The following is an 18,824-nucleotide window of genomic DNA, read 5'->3' as shown; positions in this document are numbered from 1 at the left end:
TACCCCTGCCCCACAAAAAACTTGTCTAAAACAAGAAAAGGAATGGGATGAATGAGACAGTTTCCAAAGAAGAGATGGATATTGCCTTGGCTTGGACTAATGAAAAATGCAGCAGGAATAATGTAGGGTGGTGACAACAACACAAAAACAAAATGTAGCCTAGGGGAGAAGAGCTATGAACCAGGAGATGCTGAGACTGATGTCCTGTCTGCTTAATTTCATTTGGCAAGTGACTAAGAGGGAACATACAACCTATAAGCATGAATCATTTGGATTTTAGTTTAAGTCAGCTCAAAACTACAAGGATGTTTGGCTCTGTTTTTAACTGGTCCACAAGTAAATTTCATCCTCTTCAAATGCAACCTTCCAGAAGTTCATTCAGTTATAACAGGGATGTCAAACTCACGGCCTGCGGGCCGGATTCTCACGTGCAGTTTAATGAAGGAGGGGAAGTCTTGATACATCATGTGACAGCAACCCTGAGCTGTACGATGGAAGGAAATGTTGCAAAATCTCCTGCAAAGAATACCAACGTTTTACTAAAAAATATTTCTTAAAATCAAGGTCCCATGTGCTACTTACTTTCCCCCTAGGAGTTGAATGCAATGCCAGGGGAGCCCTTCACTGTGTGCTTCAGAAAGCTTGGTAAATTTGGATGAGGAATATCAACTAAGCCCAAGGTTGACAGGGACTTGGCAGAGGCTTGAAGTTCAGCATTCTTGGATCCATTGCAAACAGAATTCTTCAATCTTTCTGACCTTTTGTAACTGGATTGTCCGTTAGTAATGGCTTCTTTAAATCTGTGTAAGCTCACATCAGTGTTGCCATCTAGCTATGAATTCTGTCAGCCTCTTTCTCACTTTCCTTTGATTTTTTTTAAACTTCAAAGACTTCCTCAATGACTCTTGCCTTCACATTGTGTGTCCAAAGGATCTTTGCTTCTCTGGTAACATTACAACGACCAGTCAAATCTAACTTTTTATAGCACTAAAAGATTTGTTCTTTTTGAAGTCCGGGATATTCTTAACAATTCTGCCTAGCACCACAATTCAAAGGCATCAATTTTTCTTCATTCAGCCTTTCACCCAGCCTTTTCATTCATTCAGCCTTTCATCCCGGCTTTGAGAGGATTCACCTTTCACAACTGGAAGAACTATAGCTGTGATGTCTCTTGCACTTTCATTTTGTGTAGACTTGCAACAATCTTTCTGCCAAACAGCATTTATCTCTTTCTGCCATAGCTTCAGCCAACACATTTCCCCTTCTATTCAATTGTACCATATATATTTTTCCCACTTAGAACTGGTCCCAGAAGGATATTTCTTCCAACAGTAGGAAATAAATACATTGAAATAAAAATCCATTGGAAATTTGAGTATCATTGAAAATGGGAGCAGATTCATCTCAACCACTGATTCCCTTTTATTGGTGTGAAGCCAAGTTTATGATGTAAAGGTAGTCATTGACTTACAAAAGTTCATTTACCGATGGTTCGAAGTTACAATGGCACTGAAACAAGTGACTTTATGACCACCTCTTATCACTTACGACTGTTGTAGCATCCCCATGGTCACGTGATCAAAATTCAGATGCTTGGCAATTGTCTCCTATTTATGATGGTTACAGTGTCCTGAGGTCACGTGCTCACTTTTTGTTACGTTCTGACAAACAATCAACGAGGAAGCCAGATTCACTTTACAACCATGTGACTAACTTAACAATTTACCTAACAACTGTGGCAAGAAAGGTCATAACATGGGGCAAAATTCACTTAGCAACAGAAATGTTGGCCTTAGTTGCAGCTGTAAGTAGAGGACTACCTATACTCAATATTTAACCATCAGAGAGGCATGGTAAAAATCTGCTATTATCCTCTTATCTATGCTTGTTGTTTTCTTAGGGGAAAGGGATACCCAACAACTTAAGCTTCACAAAAGGCTGGTCTTAACATGACCCTGGCAAAAAGATGGGACACTCAGCAAAAGCGACTTGATATCCTGAGAGATACCGATTGCACGTTGTTCTTGATTGACTGTATATGGCTTGGAAAAACATAGGGACTGCTGCTAGCAAGTTAATTTACAGAGATGCTAGTAACCTCCATAATTAAATCTGTGAAAGCTGAATGTATAACTACCATCTTAGTGGCAAGTAAAAGTAGTACAGCAGGCAATATTCTACCACTTACCTACTCTATAGCTTAATGACACTTCCCCATTTCTCCTTCTAGAAGTCACCAAGAGGTTAGCAACAGCCTGTCTAAGGATGGCTTTTCCATTATGAAACCCCACCATCAATGAAAAGACTTGGGCTCATATGAAAACCATGTGTTGAGAAAGATTTCTAACTGTAAGCAACCATTGAACCACAATATATTATCAGGTCAGCCGTGAGGGGTATGCATAAGGACACATGGGAATAAATGAAAAGGTATCCAGTAATGTGATGCATTATTGCTGTATTTCCCCCCCACCATATAAAAATGCCTGCTTCAGACCCCAGAATCGTGCCTTGGATAATATGTGATTTGACTGGAGTGCATGTGCCTGTGTTAAAGAATGCTCATCATTCACTCTGTGTCTCAGGAGCCAAACACATTTAGATATTTCTGCTTCTGGGGTTCCATTCTCCTTCTTATCCTGTCCATTTGTAAATATGATTGGCAGCCTTCCTTTCTGTTGATTCCAATGAAGAGGAGGAAGAGGAAGCATGAGACATCCACTCGCTATGGCATCCACTGCTTCAACATCCCATTCTCAAGGTGAATAACATCCGCTCTGGGTAAAACAATTGCATTAATATAAAAAGAGGATGTACAAGACATAACACAAGCAGAGCCTTTGGCAGAACTTATTTAGTAAATATTGGTGCTTGCCAGAAGCAACGTTTAGAAATGGCTTCTTATAATCCCTGGCAGAAAGTTAGCAAGTTAATAAAATAATCCTCACTTATGGGACGAATATTGTCTTGGGGGAAATGAGCAGCCTTTTATGTCTCAAGTCACATCCTGAAAGTGGTATGGCAGCATAGCGCAATGAATGCTGTCAGGCACCAAATGGCAGAGACAGTCTGGGTGCTAAGACATGCCACCCTGTCTGAAAGCATTTTGATTTCTCTGAAAGTGACTAGGGATGCAGTGATGGTTTGTATATGAACTCTGTTGGTATAAAAGGAAAGACAACAATTACTTTTCCACACAATTATTTTGTATCTATTTGCTAGTGTTTTATCACATTATTAACAACAGCAACAACTTCATCCTGTTAAGAAACCATTGGGGTCTTATATTTTTGGGAACCAATCCCAGAAGACTGATCCCTCATGCTAGAGAACCTGTCACAAATTCAAAGACAGGAGGAAGGACACAGCTGGATTTCAACCAATCATAAGGAAAAAAAATACTTATGTAGGCTGATTAAAGTGAGCAGATAACTATTTTTTTTTAAAAAAAAGAGTGGTACTAGGATATTCAGGACATTTTGAAATGCTATTATTCATTGATGTATACTTTAAAAAAATATATGACAGAACTCTTCTAGCCCATGTTCATTTTTTCTCTTTCACATTCACTTTCTCAAATAACGTGCCAACATTGTTAGAAGTAATTCTTTGAGGATTATATCAGAAGACTGTGAATATGGCACTTGCCCTGCAGTATTGCACAATGCAGAAAGAACTGCACTGCCAAGGAATTACAGATAGGTTCATATTTAAGACTTTATTGTTGCCACAAAAATCTTTAAAATGTTAAAAGTTGGGAGTGGAATAACTAGCAGTTTTCCTACTGATTTGCTAAGATTATCCAGGGGACTCATATTGCATCCTCTCCAAACTGTGTGTTTATATCTGGAAGGTACTTATGGACAGGCCTTCTTGAAAGTGGCACTTTCTGTCTGAAATGCTCTTCCCCCTTTTATATATTGGATTCCTATAACATGAACTATGGAAGACTCATCTTTGCACCCAGGGCTTACAGGCAGGAAGAGAGGTTTATCCAATACAGCCTTGAAAATACATCTGAATTTCAGTGAAATTTGATGAGCTTCCCCATAGGTTTCCAATTAATTCAGACCTGAAGGGTGGTTTATTTATTCAACTATTTCTTCTGTGATTATTTTACCCACAATATTTTTGGTAAGGTTCCAGTGGCAGATTGAAAACAATTTTGTTCTTTGGAACCACATTACAGGAACCAACATTGAGAACATGGGAATGGGTTTTTCAGAGAAGACTGAGTCTCATTCTCCACCTCTCCCAGAATCTTGTGTCATCTCATTTTTAAAGTTCCACTCTCACAGACAATTATTCCCTGTTGACTTGCCAGAGGTGGTTTAGCTATCCTTGAGAATCTTCACTTAAGCATTCTACAACTACTCAGTGTATGATATTATTAGAGAAGACTTGGTTTTGGGTGGAAAGCAGATATCTAAGTCAAAATTTGAGGCAATTTCCACCACCACAAAATGCCTTCCCACTCTTCATGTGTTTTAAATTAGGAAAACAGAACTGGGAATTGAACTTCCCAACCCTCTCCTCCCTGGCCTTCTCTGCTAATGTGGATGGAATAGTGGGAGGTAACTGCTTTTAATAAAAAAAAATATTGTGGGAAATTTTGAGCATAAATCTTCCATGTTCAATCCAATTTGACAATAAGTCTTCAGATTTATCAACTCACTTTTGATCATGTATAATTCCCCAAGAGATTTTGAATTGTCAGTAACCCATGAATGATGACAGTTAAATGCTGAGATCTCAGAATGAAGCTTGGTTCCATTACAGAAATATACATTTTTACATTTGCCTCTGTGCCTTTTGTAGCCAAGTAGTAAATTGAGTTGTGAAACAAAATTTCCCCCATCAGGCCAGAAAAAAGAAAAAAGAAAAGGATGTAACAACCTTGGGAGCGTTACTATGCTCTGAAGCACTTGATCTAAAGTGCTGATTCATTCATTTGCGCCCTTCGCTAGAATTCAGCTGTGAAAAGGTTAGTTCATTTGGTCATTTCCTTTCTTGCATCACAGATCAGACAAGGTCACTTCCTCAACCGGTCACTGATTAGACTTTATTTCTGCAACTTGTGGGCAATGATTACCTAAATAGTCAATCATTAGGTACTGTATACTGGCGTATACAGAAACTGGGTTCAGTTGAAATCAAGTCTATAAAAGAAATTATGGCAAGCTAATGAACTAAAAGCCACAATGAGGATTGAAAAAGGTCATGCTGTAAACATTCTTTATGTGGGGAAATAATCCATTTTCTGTAACCACTGAACAGACAGTTAGGAATTTCAAAAGGATGCTTGCTTTTGAGAAATCTTTGAGTGTAAGCATCCTACTTGAGTAAACAATTAACAGGGGAGAACAAGTTGCAATTGCCACAGGAGACAAAATACTTCAGTAGCTTTTGCCATACAAAGCATGCCAATAGGGAATATTTTAGTAAGCACTCTTTGTCTTTGAATGAGGTCAGCTGCTTCATCGTTGAGGTCATAAAGGAGCAAGATCTTTTTCTATCTCCATAGTAGAGTTTTCTGACATCTGATATAATATCTAGGTAGGAAAGAGTTCCATCAAGGATTTGCAGAAGCGGTGATGTAGATCAGTGAAGTTACACTTCGATTCCTGACGGGTGTTAAACTGGTGGCCCAGGGCCCAGATGTGTCACACACAGGCCATGCACACCCCAACTCTGTGAAGGCAAAAAAACATTGTGATACGTTATGTGACATCAGCATGATACCACAAGTTTGACACCGATGCTGTAGTCAGTTCAAATTCCTTTCAAAATGTCACCCAGATTCTGTCCAGGTGAATTGCAGTGGCTTTATTTAATGAGAGCAGCCTCTGCTCATGCCCAGAACTTAGTAGATCCATCAGTCTAGAGAACCTGGGCTGCACTTGACTCATTTAGATGGTGTGATATGCCTTCACTAGATACAGTAGTTTGCTATGGGAAAGCAATGTGGTGAAGCTCTGTCAGATCTCACAGATAGAGTGTAATCCATACACCTTTGTTGTTCAGCCTCTTCCTTCAATAGTCAATCCTTTTTTTGAACTTCTTACAGTTGTGTACAAACTGGGGAGACAAAGCTATGACCAGTATTATAACTTATGGAATGTTGTAAATATGCCTGTAGGGGTATATTAACCTAGCTATCAGATATTGGCTTTAAAAAAGAGACCAAAATAAAAGGCTAATGATACCTGGAAACTATTTGGGATGGAATTAAAAATAGACAAATTGCAAAAAAAAAAAAAAGGATATAAAGACAGAACAAACAGCAATTAGGCCTAAGTCCAAATATCTGTTACTTAGATGAAGGGTGGAGAAAACATAGCCTTAGAGTTGCATGCACTGTACCAGCATACTTTTGTGGTCTCAGGAGCAGCACAGAAAAAAATGAGCTCCAAATTTGTTCCCCCCTCCCATTTTGGGAGGCTAAGGAATTTTAATATGCAAATGAAAATGCTTAAGGTATTGTTTCATTCCATAAAAGTCATGAATCTTGTTTTAAAATGAAGTCCTGATTCTGAACACTTTGGAGAGCGTGGACCTCAACATGCAAATAAAACCTTGTTTAGTCCTCAATCTTAAGCCTGGATCATATTCTCCTCTAGGATCCTCTATTTGAGATTGGCTTTGTTGAGGTATTTCCCGTTAGGAGAATGAGGGCACTCAGGGAAACGTAGTGAGAGTGATGTTGAATAACACAGAACCAGCATTCAGATACACTGAATAGTAAAATGTAGGTTTTACTTCTAGTAAACGGGTAAACAAAGTCCAACTAACAGTCCAAATCATACACAGTTAAATCAGTTAGTATCAGTCCAGGGATAATCCAAAAATGAAGTCAAGTATCATAAACAGAGTTCAGTAAACGGAGTTTGCTAACAGTTGCAAGACTCACAACAATCCAAGCAGAGCAACTATCAGGCAATTCAGCAAACCAGGAAATGCAAGGAGAAAGAAACCAGGTTTCTGGCTCCATCTTATGGCCATTGGAGGAACCTCAGCCAATCACAATTACAGCATTCTCTTAAAGATACAGTATTAAATTACTATCCTGGTTTATATATTTCCAACCCAACTGTTAGGTGACTATCATTCCTAACAGCCTTCTTGTAACTGTGGTACTTCATTAAATTGTTGATTATTAGCCTTAATACAAGATTCTCAACCAATATGGTGGCACCCGACTAGGTTTGATGAAGGCTAAATTTGAAAAATAAGAGGATAGCCATTTAAGGGAAGTCGATAAGGCCTATGGAATGGAAGTTATTTGGATTAAACTCCTGGCTGCTGTTTCCTGTCTTCCTAATTCCTAATGGTTAATGGCTGATAGTGACATTGGCATGTTGTTCACTGTTTACTTACATGAGGAAATAAGTCCTTGAGTTAAGGCTAGGAAACATCCTGAATAAACTGGCTGAGTTATGTTAGCATATACTTATCTGATTGGGCCTGAGACAATTTCAAAACATCCATGACTTTCAGCCAGCATTGATTTGTCAGGCATCTTACAGGGACCTTGCTGCACACACACAAGCACACATTCACATTTCAGATTACATATATTTCTGGCACCATGAGGATTCTCTATAACAGAAGCAATTATTTAAAACTGAGTTGACTGGGGCAAGAGCTAGCTCTGCAAGTCTCTGTGCATAACATGGCTGGATGTGCTACACCAAGGACTTTTAAGGTATCCCTAGCAAATATTTTTAAATACACAATTACTGTTCCAAGCAACAAGGAATTTTAAACATTCCTGAGACAATTACAGCTCATACAAGTACAGTGTTGGAATGCTGTCATAAAATGTAATGCTTCAGTCTGTTCACTTCCTTTTAAACAGAAATTCTGCTATGATAATTACATTAAAAATATTTTAATGTAAATCCTGCCCTGAAAAATAACAGTCTGAAAACAGTATATAGGACATATTGTGTGCAGATAGGTACATATTCCCCCTCCTCTAAGAGGGGGTAAGAGGCACAGAAAACCTCATCTATGAGGGCGTGGCATAAAGTTACATATGTATTTCTTTCTCTTTTTGAGAGTGCTTAAGGGAAAGTGAATATACCATTATGATACTTTTAAGGGTAGCATCTTTATTTAAAAGAACTAGCTCTGTAATGCTATTTCCCAATGAGTCCGTTAACATATGTTTGCTTCATTAGCCTTATTCAGTATAAGGCAGTTTTTCATATCAGACTTTTTACTCACTACATATCCAAGAGAACACTGTATTTTTAGGTATTTTAAGAAGATGCTGTATTTATATAGCACCATCAGCAGAACAATGCTGATGCTTTTAAGTGTTAGAGGTTTGTGTACTTTAATTGAAACTATTAATTTGCTTTTAAAAAGAGTTACTGAATTAAATATTCAAAGTGGAATGAACATCCAGAAATGTGTGAGTCACATGTGATGCACAAAATGTATGGCTGAGCCAAATATTAATTTTCTTTTTAATAAAAACCATAATCAAGAAGCTAAATCTGTACTCTAATATCATTTCCAGGTAAAGCTGCAAAAAAAATATTTTGCAGAAACATGAACCAAAATATATGTAATATTTTATGTGAACATATTTGTAAAAATGAGAAACTAAGAAAAACCAACAGTTTTTCTTCCTGTGACTAGAACACATTGGGGTTTAAAATATGTTCGAAATTCAAACCATAAACAATGTCAATGAACAAACCCTTGGTGAATTTCTTGAGATCAAGAGTTCAATTCCAGAAATGGGCTCCATGTCAATTCACCAGATGTATGTCCAGTTGATTAAACACAGAAGAAGACAAGAGATCAGGAAGGCCCAGTAGAAGAATCTTCTCCCTTCCCTCCCAGTCACCTTCCAAAACTAAAAGGCATCACTGGAAAGGAGGAGGGAGAGTTCTTATCTTCTGATAAAAATAAGATGTCCCAAAGAGGAAAGGATTATCAGGAAAAAAGTATGAAAAAGGAAACATATCTGCATAAGATCAGTATACACTAATGTACTGTATATATATAGAGAGAGATGCATGTGAAATAATAGAAATACATTATGCTCAGTAGAGATTATGTCATAGAGCAACTGCAGGTATTGTATATGGATGGACAACTTCAAGGCTTCTTTTTTCTAAATTCTCTGGCCTGGAATCAGACTGACCTTCTGAGCATCCTCTATATAAAGTCAGGCAGATAGCTTGACATACTAGCTTGAAGTCAAACAAGCCAGGATTTGCTGAAGATGTCACAAAAAGTTGTCTTTCTGTGTCACTATTTATCCACCACCACGTCTGGAAACAAAGCACAGATTGGCTCCACATTTTTCAGATAGGATTAAAAACTAAATGGGTGCTTTGATTATCTTTGACTGGACTGTGAAAGTTAGTAGGCCTGCAATATTTGATTTAAAAAGAACATTCATTACCTTCCATTATGGGCATGTAAACACAACAAAGAGTTTTGTGGCAGCTAGCCTCTGATGAAATGGATTATGATCTGTTCAAATTTATGTGATAATAAACGTATGAGTCTTTCTGATACCACAAGTAATTTTACTGCTTTTATTGTCAAAGATCATTACAACTTCATCCCTCTGGTAATAGGAAATGAATGAATTCAACCAAGTGAATGTTCTTAATGCCTGATGTTCTGGAACAAATTCAGACCCTTCGGCCCTTTAAAGCGAGACATTTGATATCTCTTGGGTATAATTCAGAATAGCTTAAGCACACAAGTCTTTCTGAAATCAATAGGATGGAGGAGTTGTATACTGGAAGTTCTAAAAGGTTTTTTTTCCCATTCAGAATTAATGATGATTACCTGTGTCCCATCAGCATAGTAGCTATTTGGGAAATTAAATATCTTATTCTAATGCTCCATTTTTTTTAAAAAAAAGGTAAATCAATGTATATAAGAGCTTCATGGGATGAAATAATTAGTTTCTTTTAAATGTGCTTGTGCAGAAATCAGTTCACTTAACTTTATCTGAATTATTCCTTCCCAACAATTTCTTATATGAGAACTAAGCCAAGAATGGGACATTGAGAAGTGACTAGCTAGGGATTCTGGGAGTTACAATCCCAGCATATATAGGGATGCCAGATTGGGGCACTTGCATTAAAGACACTTGGAAACAATGGGTAAGAAGCTGAGAAATGAACCCCACAGCTTCTTCCAGTAGCAATTATTATGGCAGCAGGGCTATTCAGCTTCAAGCTGGACCTTCAGTGTTACACCTCAGGAGTTTATACAAGTCTTTTACCCCCTACCAATTTTTCCCCATATTGTGGATTATCCTCTATCTCTTCTCTGCCTGATGAGGCAAGGAGTGATGTGGTGCTGCCTCCAACAGGGAAAAGTCAGACAAGAGAGCTGCCAGAAGGCAGGCATATCCTAATGCTTCCACGGTATCATTTATAAAAATGAGGTGTCCTTTCTTAGAAAGTAAGAATCCTTTTTCCTAAAGATATTTTCCTACCAATGGGAAAATTTCCTCCTTCTCATGTCATATTCAAAAGAACAGTAAACCTAATCCGATTCAATGTAACTCTGCGGGATGATTTTCTCCACTCCAAAAATTGTTTGCCATGCACCACTGCAACGACCAGGAGGCTGTTACTACTGCCCTATTCCAACTAAAGCAAACCCTCCTGCTGCCTTATGGGCTGGGATGCCAGAAACAAGAAGCAGAGCAGAGGGATTAGTCAGCTGGATTGAGCAAGCAGACCCTAGTAGTCCATGGCAGTGAAACAGTTATGGCACTTTTAAACAATGATATGGGCACGTCTTACCTTGAATTGATTGTTAGGAAATCCCAAGGCTTTAAAGAAGAGATTGGACAACCATTTGTTTGAAATGGTATGAGGTTTTCTGCTTGAGCAGGAAATTGGACTAGGGGACCTCCAAGGGCCCTTCCAACTCTGTTACTCTATTATAAACCACTTCCATAATCTTGTCAAGAAAATACATAGGCATAACCATGAAGTCCCCAGGTGTGGAGCATGATTTAAAAGAGATTTTACTTACTGAAATATAAAATGTGATGATTTAATTAGGGTCATTAAGGCTTTTTTTTTAACTGTAAATTCAATGATATACATCTGTATTCGACAGAAAGGAACTGAAATGTTACATTATACACCAAGGTAATGAATTTTGAAACATGTGTTATTTTGATTTTAAATTTTAATTGAACTCGCTGAACCTTTTAACTCTGTGCTACTGTGTTCCATTTTGGGCTGATCACTTTTGTCATGCCTTTTACATATTATCCTAATTTCAGAATTGTGATTTAAATAATAAGTAAAATATTTTTAATTTTACATACGGACGCACACAAAATTTAAATTTTATTAAATAAAGTATAGAAAAGAGAGCTTTCTGGATATTAATGTGGACCCTTCTATTATGATTTATACTGAGTCATCCCATCAGAATTAATAGATAAATGTGGCTGAGTTTACACAACACATTCACACCAAATTAAACAGGTGATACATGAAAGTAGCTACATTCTTCAGTCACCTGCCAGGTAGTAGATTCCTAAGGACTGAGGGAAGATGTTGGAGTCCAGAGTTGACCGTACCATACAAACTGTGCATTTACTCAAGGAGCAGTTATACTTTCTGTCTACTGGCTTGTATTCAGCTGCCTGCCTGCTCAATGTTTCTGTATATGGTAGAAGGGCCAGCTGTACAGAGAACAATGATCCTGTGCTCTGTTGTGCAAAATTCATTTCAACAAGATTTAGCCCACATGCTAATGCCGAAAGAAGAATGCCAGCACTGTGTGCATAGGTCCACAATCATGCTACATTATGGCGAGTAGCACTGCAAGATTTCCAAGCAGGATATTGTTTTGATGATGCAAAGTCCAACTCATGCAAAACATCTTGAAAAAGGTGTTACCTTTGCAGTGGGAAGTACCTCACTGATGCAAACTGCAGCTGCCTTTCAGGAGCCTAATTATGTATGGATTTTCTGGGAATAAGCAACATCTTTTCAACTACGTCTTCTCCAGCTTCTGTTTCATTTGAAGAAAAGAGCCTGCACTTTGTTTCATCCTTCTGAGGAAGTCTTTTAGAAGATTTCCTCAGAAAAATGCAAAAAGAAAGATGTTGAAAGGAAGTTTGCAACATTTTCTGTACCGGAAAGGCTAGAAAATTACATTTTGTTCCCCTCTCAAACAAGAGCTACACAAAAACTAAAATATCCTGAAGACCAACATCACGTTCTGCCCTTTTACAAAATGATAGCCTTTGGTTGGGTTGCTCAGAATTGATGACAACTTTCTACGGTAGAGCACATATAAACAAACAAAGCAACTAGAGTGGAGTTTCCTGCCCTCTTCCCCCCCCCACCCCCCCAACTGCCAATTGAAGAGACTGAGAAATATGTAAACGTAGGAAGCATAAAAGGAGGGAGGTGGCAACCTTTCAAAGCTCCATGCTGTAAACAACCATCTGTTGCACAAATTTCTACGGCTTCTTTAATGCTATGATTGTTTACAAACAGCTCATTTTGAGACCTTGCCAGAGCTGCATATTGCTTTTGTGCAACTTGGTTAGGAAATGCTCTCCCACACAACTTTGAAGGGTCCAAATTGGTCCTTCAGCTGGTACTATAAATATTTCAGGCATGTAGCTTTAGTGTGAGTTTGTGTGTGTGTGTGTGTTTTGAAATCACACACAAAACACTGGCGCTCTCACATACTGTCACCCCCATTACTGCCAACAGCATTATCTTCAGAATAAATCTGGGAAACAAAGAAAAGACATAAATAAAATTCTACGTATGCATTTTTCCAATGTGTCACTTGGATTTTTCTGTGTGTCTGTCTGTCTCTCTCTTTTGTCTGCCTGTCTGTCTGCCTGCCTATCATCTATCAAATTTGCTCTCTACTTGGGCTGTTCATGAAAGAGGAAATAAACGTTTTAGGAATGGAGAAACAGGACATGCCACCACTGTCGCTGCTCAGCTTCCGTGAAGCTGAGTTAACTGCAAGTAACCTCATCACAGGAGGCCTTGAAACGATGATAAAGTCCCTTTGCTTCTTCAGGCCAACTAATCCCATACACCCCTGTGCTGTATTTCTAAAACAATAATTGTTTCTGAGCAGCCTGAGGAAGCACCGCAGCACCACTGCCTACACAGTACTCAGTACAACACAGATGTAACCAATGAACGTGTGAAGGCAAGAGCCACGGAGCAAAAGTTTCTACTGATTGGAAAACATCCCACTTTGAACTCTGTGTATAATGGATATATAGGGTCACAGGGTAGCCTGAAGCAGCACCAAAGCTTCATGGGGAAGTACCTTACTTTATTTCCACACAGACGTGCCCTAGTTTGCCCCCGGGTGCTGCTGAAGTAGTAATCATATAGGTTAAAATATAATTCCATCATTACTTGTCCCTCATCTCATGTGTTTCTGAAAGAAGAGATTATTTCAAATTACTGAGTGCTTATACAACTGTTGTCCCCACGCCCCCACCTCTCCCTGCTGTACTCTGTGATTTACTATGTCGCTTCTTGGTAGCTTATCTTAACTGTAAGGTGAAGCATGCATGCAATTATGACTCAGACCCAATTATGACCCACCATAAAACTTGATGATGTGTCCCCACTACTACTAACTGCCCCCAAAGACAAAAAAATAAAATAAAACAGCATAAACGTTGTACAGCTGGACAAAGGTACAAAAGGTAAAGTGAGATTAATTTACTATAGAAAATTTCCTTGGGAATATACAGGACGATAAAATATAAAAGCAGAATCGCATGTTCAAAGACTCGCTTTTGCAGTTAAGAGCCTTACTTTTGATTATTGCTCTGCAGATGGCTCTCAAAAGTGCACAGCTGGTTCATCCACTTGGATGGTCTCCATGGCACTTATTCTTATGCCGGTCCAAATCCTCCAGCTCAAGGACAAATGAGTTTCCTCACTTCATAGGCAAATAATCAAGCAGCCTGTGCTTGCTGTTTTCCTGGGATACAACCAAACCTTTGCTGGAGGCAAGCTGGATGCTTCCTCTCCTGCATGGAGTTCAGGCAGGAGGCCTTCTCAGAGGGTTCAACTCCTTCCAGCATTTATCATAAGAAGAATAGTGTCAGGGTTCCAAGTAATGGATCAGTTGCAAGCAAAAACTCCGAGGCAGGTGAATTCCTCAAAGAATAGCTTTATTGGAACTATCACATTGGCACATATCTGGTGAAAACCAACTCTGAGAGGCCCCTTGGTTTCCCCCTAATTAAAAGGGGAAGAACTTTTAAGTTTTTCCCCTCAATCCCAAACAATCAGTCACATGGCCCAATCAAGGCAGCATCCGCTGGTCTGATGACGTCACTCCTCCTTCCTCTAGGTGCGAGAATGTCCTTGGTTCCCAAGAGGAAGTACTTTATTTTGACTACAGAACCCCAGCTATCTCTAGTTCCCCCTCCTTATCCCTCATTCCAATTTGGCAGCACTGAAGCTCCATGATGACTTCGGCCAGGTTAGCTTCAGGGTTGACAAATAGATTCTGTGGAGATACTGGTGTTCAGAGGCATATGTGTAACAACAGTCAGTAACAATGATATATGGAATGAGAGGAGGAAGGAGTATATAGCCACTGCCTTGATCTACCTATAAAGTAATAAAGGTGGGATTAAAATCTAAATAAATAAATAAATACTTCTATAGGTTCCATCAGCTCAGGACAGATATATCTGATACACATCATCTTACTATTTTAAACAGTCTAAAAGCCATGTAAAATTTATCGTGGCTAAAAAAAATTATACTAACTTTATTCACATTTAGCTGATATTTGGAATTATGCAATCTTGTGGTTGTCTCTTGTTTACAGTAACACATGGCAAATCCTTACTTTCCCTGATTGCAGATCGTTTTTTAAAATTATAACCTCAGAATGAGTACAGATAAGGATACTAGTCTCTAAAGGTTAAAGTCAATCACTCATATGATGATTTGACCTGATGCCTGACACATCCTTTTTTATGAATACCCGGGATTAATAATTACCTTGACAGTATAGTGCTCATAGTTGTTAAATGATTTTTTACCATAGCCATTGTTTATACAAAGCATTCTCTTAAGCAATCAGATAAGTGATCAGAAATAAGCAAAAAACAATGTATTACTATGTACTGATTACTAATTACGAGTGAGCAAGAGATACAGAATTGTCCTAATGCATTCCCAGTATATATATGTGTATGTATGTGTGTGTATGTGTGTGTGTATCAATATCCACTATATCAATATATCTATATTTATATCTAATCTATATCTAATCTATATCCATATATCTATGTCTATATCTATCGATCTATCTATCTATATACACAAAAAACTGGAGGTATATAACCTTGTCTAGCAAAATGTATGTTGTGGAGGCATCATGTGTGTGTGTGTGTGTACACAATATATTTGTTGCTTGACAAAATTATATACCTCTAGTATTTTGCTTTGGAGAAGTGCCTGTTCTGTAGCAGCAGCATCTTTAATTAACTTCATTGGGACACTAATCACAGGTTTCTTCGTGTGGTTTATGATTACTTGCTTTCTGCCTGAAAAAAATAGGCATTACCACCAAACAAAATAAGCACCACCCCACGCTATTTGACCTGCACGATTTGTGACTCATCAGACTGAAAGCAGCTTACTGATTGGGATAGCTCTTGTCTTTCAAAATCAACCATCAGCAGTAAAGCAACAAACAGTCAAGATATATACCCCAAATTAGCACTTGGTAGAACATCCAAGAAGTTTTGTAAAAGATATTCAAATGATGTGATCAGAATCATCAAACTATGGTAATCTCTGTGAGGCAAAAATTGGACTTTGAAGAAGCAGCATTGGAGGAATATTGACACTTTTGAACTTTATGTTGGAGAAGACCCCTGAAAATGTCATGACAGCCAAGTAAAACAGATGGACTATCAATAAATCAACCCAGAATTCTTATAGAAGCACAAATGACTAAGCTCAAAATAACCTATTTGGATTCATTTTATGAAGACCTAGCTCCTTATAAAAGACTCTAACGTTGGGAAAGGTCGAAAGAAAGAAAAAAGGATGACCAACCTAATCAAGAAGAAACCAACCTAGACACAAGGAGAAATTTTCTAACAGTGAGAACAATTAACTAGTGGAACTGGTTGCCTTCAGAAGTTGTGAGTGCTTCATCACTGAATGTTTTTAAGAAGACATTAGACAACTTTTTATCTGAAATGGTGTAGGGTCTCCTGTTCAAGCTGGGGATTGGACTAGAAGACCTCTAAGGTTCCAACTCTGTTATTCTGCTATAAGGTAGATAGAATCAGTTACAGTAGTGAGAAGTGTATCATTGGAAGATTTTTACTACCAGGTTAGGACCAGATCATCATGGAGAAGACCTATCAATATTGTCACTAAGGGTTGACAGTGCCTTGATGACAATAGAGAACTGCAAACATTTCTTGTACTCAGGTGCACATTATCACCTGAACAAAACAATTTATTCAGTCATCCTGGCAAACTTTGGGAAGAGCCCTAGCTGTATCATAATATTGTTTTAGGTCTTATTAGAAGGTCTGCACTTCTTTTAAATACTGCTAAATGCAAATTGGATGGCTTCAGTGCCAGCATTTTTAAAGTTCCTGTTTCCATTCCTCTTCTACTTTGTTTGAAAACTTGCTAAACATTTTGTGATTGAGAGCATTAGTGCTAATAAACTATTAACCTACCTACTTACCTACCTACCTAAATAATTTGGAGAACTCAAAAGCTCTGTGAATGTCAATTCATGACACCTTGATAATTTTGGATAATCATGGAAGCTACGCAAGGTCAGCCCTGGGAGTGGTTGGATGAGGAACCAGGAATTTCATAGTTATTGGCTAGATTTTTAGGTTAGAAAAGCATTCTAGAAAAAGATAGTGCCAGACCGTTAGGATTCAAGTATGTCTTACGGGCATCTTTATCTGCTTACTAAGAATTGCAAAATACAAGATTCTTAACTTTGTGGAGAACTCAAACTCATGTCTGACGCATGACTTTAAGACTGATAGAGCATACAAATGTAGGCCTTCCCTTACTAGTTATTAGATGTCACTAAACAAACCTCCTTTTGAACTGAATAATTACTATTTGGAGCAGTTGAAAAGATGCAACCAGATTCTGGATACATACATACTCCAAGCACACATTTTAAGAATGAGTCATAAATTACTTATGGAACCTATGATATGAAAAAATTAAAGTAATTGTTGATTTCACAACCATTTTGTTAGACGTGCCATTTTTGAGAATTTGGAATAAATATAAAACAAGGTTTTCCACGAAGGTGCTCCTTTGGGTTTCCCCACAGGAAGTTTTTTTTAGAAAAGAAATGGTGATCTCCAACACTTAAAAACAAAACAGAAGCAGCCATATGAATCAGGAAAAAACATGCATGAATATTGGGTTGAATGTGAAGTGCTGATCCTTCACTTAGCCTTCACAAATTCATTCTCTCTCTCTGCCTCTTTTTTGCAATACATTATTTTTTTGTTGCCTTCACAAATTCATTCTCATCAGGCAGTCAGGATTTGCTTTTTAAGGCTCCCACCAACTTAATCCATTGTTTTTCCAATGTCCCTATTGTTGCTGTGGTTGTTATCGATGATTCTGTGGATAGTATTTCTACATGATTCAAAATCATAAATCTAAAGCCGGTGAAAAATATTTGGAGATGAGTAAGGAACCAAGTGATTCCCCAGCCTGAATTTTCTCAACATTAAAAAAACACTCATCTGAATAAGATATTTGCAAAGCTGTTTGGATACATGAGATTTGATGGGAAATAGCCCAATTACTAATGTATCTAATCTCTGACCCAGTGGCTGACTCTTGCTGAACAAGTACCAAAGTATTTTTTTATTCAAAAGATAGACTGTACTTTCTTCATGGAAATGTTCAAGAACAGTCCCATTTCTAGCAGAATCTTGGTCAAGCTAGAGTTGGAGCATGAATAAAACTATGGCCACGTGAAATGGTTAAATGCCATGACTTTACAAAATATCAGTGCCAAGCAGGTAAAGAGACTTGAAAAATGCCCGAATTTGCCTGTTATGTTCATTCTAGTAACAATAATTTGGCTGGCACAAACTGACGGTGCATATATTTTCTTTCCATGGAAAAATGGTTAAACCACTTTGATAGGAATCCTCCCTGCGGTCCAAAAACTTTTCAGGATCACTTATTTAAAAAGCCAAATAAATAACTTTAAAACCCCAGAGTTAAAGCCTAATCCATATTCTACTGCCCGATCAAATATTAACCTACCATTCTGAAAGTGGAAAGCTGAGGTGGCTGCCAAGAGAAGCTGGTTAATACAAGTTCCATGAATCATTCCACCAGCTCATCAGCTCATTATCCAAAGAAAGCCCTTGGCAAATTGACACAAAGAAGGATGGTGGAGATGAAGAAGGGTGGAAGAAGAACATGACTCATTTCTCCAGCAGTCACCTCCAGGTTATGGAAACTGTTGTCAAGGAAGGCTCAAGTAGGCCATAAAGCATTCACTGGAGCAAAGAGAACAGCGATGATGCTAGATTATAGGGTGTGTCATGTGAACAAATATATAGGGCCATTCCAGTCTGTTTTAACATCCAAACTCCCAATCTCAAAAAACCCAAAGAGGAAGTAGTGTGTGTATGTGTGTGTGTGTGTAGACTTGTTTCCAAGTTGAATTCTAGCCAACATTCAGTCATGCCATGTCAACTTGTGCCAAGGCTTGTTGGAGATGCAGGGATTGTGCATTTCAGAGGCAACTATAATAGCAACAACAGTTGGCTGAATGTA

At 38.2% G+C, this 18,824-nt stretch overlaps 1 long non-coding RNA gene across 1 annotated transcript; it reads right to left on the bottom strand.

Moving 5' to 3' along the window:
• Positions 1-5,202: 5,202 nt before the first annotated feature.
• LOC148126864 (uncharacterized) lies at positions 5,203-18,489 on the bottom strand. The gene is made up of 2 exons (XR_015741408.1): positions 18,306-18,489; positions 5,203-5,691 (listed from the first exon to the last, which is right to left on the bottom strand). It is a non-coding gene; the product is annotated as an uncharacterized LOC148126864 (long non-coding RNA).
• Positions 18,490-18,824: the final 335 nt, after the last annotated feature.

Source organism: Pseudonaja textilis, chromosome 2, assembly GCF_049901715.1.
Source record: "Pseudonaja textilis isolate UNSWEBS1 chromosome 2, rPseTex1.2, whole genome shotgun sequence".
NCBI classification, from domain to species: Eukaryota; Metazoa; Chordata; class Lepidosauria; order Squamata; family Elapidae; genus Pseudonaja; species Pseudonaja textilis.
This window is presented reverse-complemented; position numbering and strand designations above follow the sequence as displayed.